Genomic DNA, 5035 nt, shown 5'->3' on the forward strand with positions numbered 1-5035 from the left:
TAAAAAATTTGGGACTTCTTTAATGTATGATATAATATAAATTTTATTGAAATTTATAAGTATGATATATATATATAGATAGATAATATGAATAATTTTTAACAATTTAATAGAGATTAGATTATGAAGTTTAATAAATGATATACTGATTGACCCCTAACTCACTTACCAATACTTTAATTGGTTTAATTATTAGTCTAGTTTTTGAAACATTTAACAAGGGTGTCTCTAGTCAATCCAGTGACAACCCTACCACATAACTATTTTTTTAACCAAATATTGGTTGTAGTGTGTCACTTGGTGTCGACATGGAAGTTGTTGCAGCATGTAGCGACATCATTATTGTCGTTATTGATTGTAGCAATTTTTACATCGGCACCACGTGACAATTACAACCTATTAAAATAATTTTTTGATTTAAATATGTTTTTAGTTTATTAAATTCAAGGTAAATTTATTTTTTATCTCTCAAATTTGAAATTGATATTTCTAGCCCCTATAATTTGAACAAAAAAATCTTATTTTAGTTCATCGATCACTAGTATCATATTTAATAGTAACAGTCTAAGATAAATATGTATCGTCAATTACGTTCAATATAATGTTTTTACTAATAATGACATTAGTATATAGATTTATTACAATAGTATTTGACAAGTTTACTAACAAAATTTAAATATAAAAATTAAAACAAGATTTTTTGAATTTACAAAGATATAATATCAACTTTAAATTTCAAGAAGAGAAAACAAATTTACCTTAAATTTAAGGAATTGGAAAAATATTTAAGCCTACTTTTTTTAAGTCGTTGTTGGTACCAACAATAATAAGAAGTCATTAATTATACTAGTGGTACTTCTTTGTGTGACACCTTTACTACCCCAACACATATATAAATATTAATCATGTAAATAAACTAAAGAATAAAATTTTTAACGTTGGTAAGAGGGTTCACATAAAACCTTCATATTTATTTATCAATAACCAACATAATAATTGAAAATAAAACTTGAGAGTTTACAAATTGGTTTCAAAAGAAAAGGTATAACTTTAAATACATATAAAAAATTTATCCTAGACTTCTCTGCCCCGATGTCACAATATCAGAGCACACCCACAACTCAATGTTTGGCATTCTAGGTGTCCCTCAAAGTCGGATCTTCCTCACCTAAAACATCCACAAATCGTACGGTGAGAAAAGAAAACATCTATATATATAGCACATAAGAAAACACAACATATTATCTCATTATAACTTAATATTCATAAATATTTCAACATATCGTATTTCAATCAATCATGCATCGTTATCACGTCATAATTCTCAATCACACCAATCATCACAAATCTTGCATTTCACACTATGCCAAGGTCACGCTACCCATTTAACAATCCAAGGTCGTTCTCACCCCTGATATAACATTGTGCCAAGGTCACGATTCCCCTATAGCATATCTAGCTCAAGGTCGTGCTCACCTCCGACATGTTATTCAAGGTCACGATACCCACGTAACAATCTAAGGTCGTGCTCACCCATGATATAACACTGTGTCAAGGTCACGTTACCCCTAACCCAGGGCCTTGCTCACCCCTGACATGTTATTCAAGGTCACGATATCCACGTAACAATCCAAGGTCGTGCTCACCTCTGATATAACATTGTGCCAAGGTCACGTTACCCCTAACCTAGGGCCGTGCTCACCCCTGACATGTTAACCAAGGTCATGATACCCATGTAACAATCCTGGGCCGTGCTCACCCCTAGTCATAGGTGTGAAGAACCACAATCAGATCTCATTCAAATTCCACACAACATCTCATAGTTTAATTTCATACACACATCAGATAAGTCCAAAATAATGAGTTTCATACACCTCAAGAAATTCACATCTAAATCATCAATTTTTATCAAGTAATATAACAATAACATTCATAAATTAATATAATAATCAATAGAATTATCAATTTAATATAATTTTAACATAAATAGTAAAACCCCCAATTGTTCAAAAACCTAACTCACAGACATTTTTCTACAATTTCGTTCTCTCTCCCAGATCATCATTCTTACAAATTAAATATATATTTCTAATCCTCAACACATACAGAATCTAATGGGATCATTAATTCCTCAAACAGAAATAATCCAATTTTTCCAAAACCTAACTTACAAACACTTTTCTATAATTTCGTTCTCTCTCCCAGAGCATCATTTTTACAAATTAATCATATATTCATAGTCTTAAATACATACAGAATCACATAAGACCAATAATTCTCCAAACAGAAATAATTATAAAATTATTCATAATCCTAAGGGCTCTTCCTCTACCCAATTCCCTCATGTAACTCTACATATAAATAATCTCCTTTCCCCCCATAGCTTAATATGTAGAAGTTGAACCTACACAAGATCTGGTTGGTCTCCCTCGCTGGGTTCTGTAACACCCCAATTTCCTTAAAAGGATATTTTTATTAGTAATGGCATTTTCGTAATTATTGATGGCATTTTCGTAATTTTATAAAGGTATTAGGGGCATTTGAGTAACTCGGAACGGGCTGTTCCGAAAGTGGAACGGGCCGTTCTGAGCATTTAAAATAAGCTAAAATTTTAGGTTGGGAACGGGCCCAGAACGGGCCGTTCCAACAAGGAGAACGGGCCGTTCCAGAGGGAGAACGGGCCGTTCTGCTGAGATTGAGAACGGGCCGTTCTGGTTTCAGAACGGGCCGTTCTGCTTTTTGAGAACGGGTCGTTCTGGTTTTGGAACGGGCCGTTCCAGTTGAGAAATTTGCCCACGTTTGAAGGATCCGGAACGGGCCGTTCCGAAATCAGTACGGCCGTTCCGGTTGCGCCAGGAGGCCTATAAATAGGGCCAAGGGGGGGTGAAAAATTTATATTGAGCAAGAAGTGGTAATCTTAGAGAGAGAAAGAGGAGAGAGAGAGAGAGAGAGAGAGAGAGAGAGAGAGAGAAAGAAAGAAAGAAAGAAAGAGAGGGAAGAAAAGGGGATCCAGAGGAGGAGACCCTGCCCAAGTTCCAACTCCGCCTATCCAGGTAAGGGGGGATTGAGAACCTCGCTCAGGGGTATGGGGATAATTGTTGGATAGTTGTTTGTCGGATTGGCCCCCAATCCTTTGTCGTTATTCTGTTTAATTTCTATTTACTCTACTTTGCTTTTTGTTGAAGGTGCCGTTGTTCTGTCTAAATTTTTATTTACTCTACTTTGCTTTTTGTTGAAGGTGCCGTTGTTCTGTCCGATTTTCTATTTATTCTACTTTGTTTTTGTTGAAAGTGCCGTTGTTCTGTCTGATTTTCTATTTATTCTACCTTTTTCTTTGTTGAAGTAATAAATGAATATGAAATTAATGTTAATAATACATGAGTTTTAATATGAATAAGAATGCTCTCTGAATCTCTGTGAATACCTATGCGGACCTTATGAGGAGTATTGATGACATGACCATGTGAAATATGGACAAATGACATGAGACCTAAGAATTGACTATTGAGACAAACTATGATTATGAGACTATGACAAATGAGGACATGATGTACTAAATGAAATTCTGTAATAAGTTAAATGTTGAGTTCATGAAATAATGAATGTATGACATGCATCATATGCATATCTTATTCCAGGTGTGCCGCTGAGGCCACATACCAGTGATGTAACTTGCCAACAAGGTGTACCTTAGGGTCACCAGTGATGTAACCAGGTGTACCTTAGGGTCACCGACAGTTGATGATATGCTAACCAGGTGTACTTTAGGGTCACCGACAGTTGATGCTAACAAGGTGTACCTTAGGGTCACCGACAGTTGATGATATGCTAACCAGGTGTACTTTAGGGTCACCGACAGTTGATGATATGCTAACCAGGTGTACTTTAGGGTCACCGACAGTTGATGATATGCTAACCAGGTGTACCTTAGGGTCACCGACAATTGTGCAGGTGTGCCTTAGGGTCACCAGTGATGATATGTGAAACTTCCTTATGGCGCCACATGCATGCATTTATGAGATGAGTCCATGACATCATTGCATGATAAATGAATGTATTTGTAATATTGATGATGTATGTGTATTGTTTACATGTGACTTATATTTGTTGTGTGTGTGTGAGTGCTATCTAACCTTTATTCTTCACCTGAAACTGAGTGAGATGTTTCTCACTCCCTTGTTATTTTTGTATATGTTTTAAATTATGTTGCAGATGATCAACATCATGGGGATGTTGGTGATGAGGCTTAAAGGCTTCAGTGGGGCATGCTCTGATAGGATGTGACATCGGGCATAGCTAGGCTTGTTTTTGGGTGTTATTGTTTTAAAAGCTTTAGTTTTCTCTTCTTATGTAATTTTGAACGTTCTTGAGGAAAGATCAAAATGTACATCTTTGTTATACTATTTTATTATATGATTTTAAAGTTATAAATTAATTCCTAACTAGGAGGCACTGCCACCTTTACTAGAGTTAATTTATATTTCCTTTATTTGTATATATATGATTTTTTGTTTTCCAATAAATTGTATTGAAAGTCTTAACCTCTTTTCTTTTATAATTTCTACACTGGAGTTATGATTTATGAGTTACGAATGTGAATCTTCTACCTTATAATATTGGAAACAATTATTTTATACATGAAAGATGTTATTAAACTATGAAAGATTTTAATTACCCAAAAAGAAGAAAAGAAAAATTTTATTGTTATTACATTTGTTGTATATTAATAATGGAGTAGAGGGTGTCACATTTAGTGGTATCAGAGCAGGTCGATCTAATCGGCCGTGACTTATCGAGATTCTGTTGTGTACTCTGACATTGTTTTGTTTGTTGTATATTTTGGTGATGCTTTGCTTTGATGATGTTTTGCTTTGATAATGATGATGATGATGTTCTCCTTGTGTTGATATTGTAAAGTTTGATATTGTTAAGTTATTTTTTTTTATTAGAGGAATGATAGTCATGATAGTGTCAGCTAATACCATTATGACCTTTCTTCTTCATTCTTATGATTTCTTAATTATTTGATACTTAC

Source organism: Cajanus cajan, chromosome 8 (genome assembly GCF_000230855.2).
Source record: "Cajanus cajan strain Asha chromosome 8, NIPB_CcT2T_4, whole genome shotgun sequence".
NCBI lineage: Eukaryota > Viridiplantae > Streptophyta > Magnoliopsida > Fabales > Fabaceae > Cajanus > Cajanus cajan.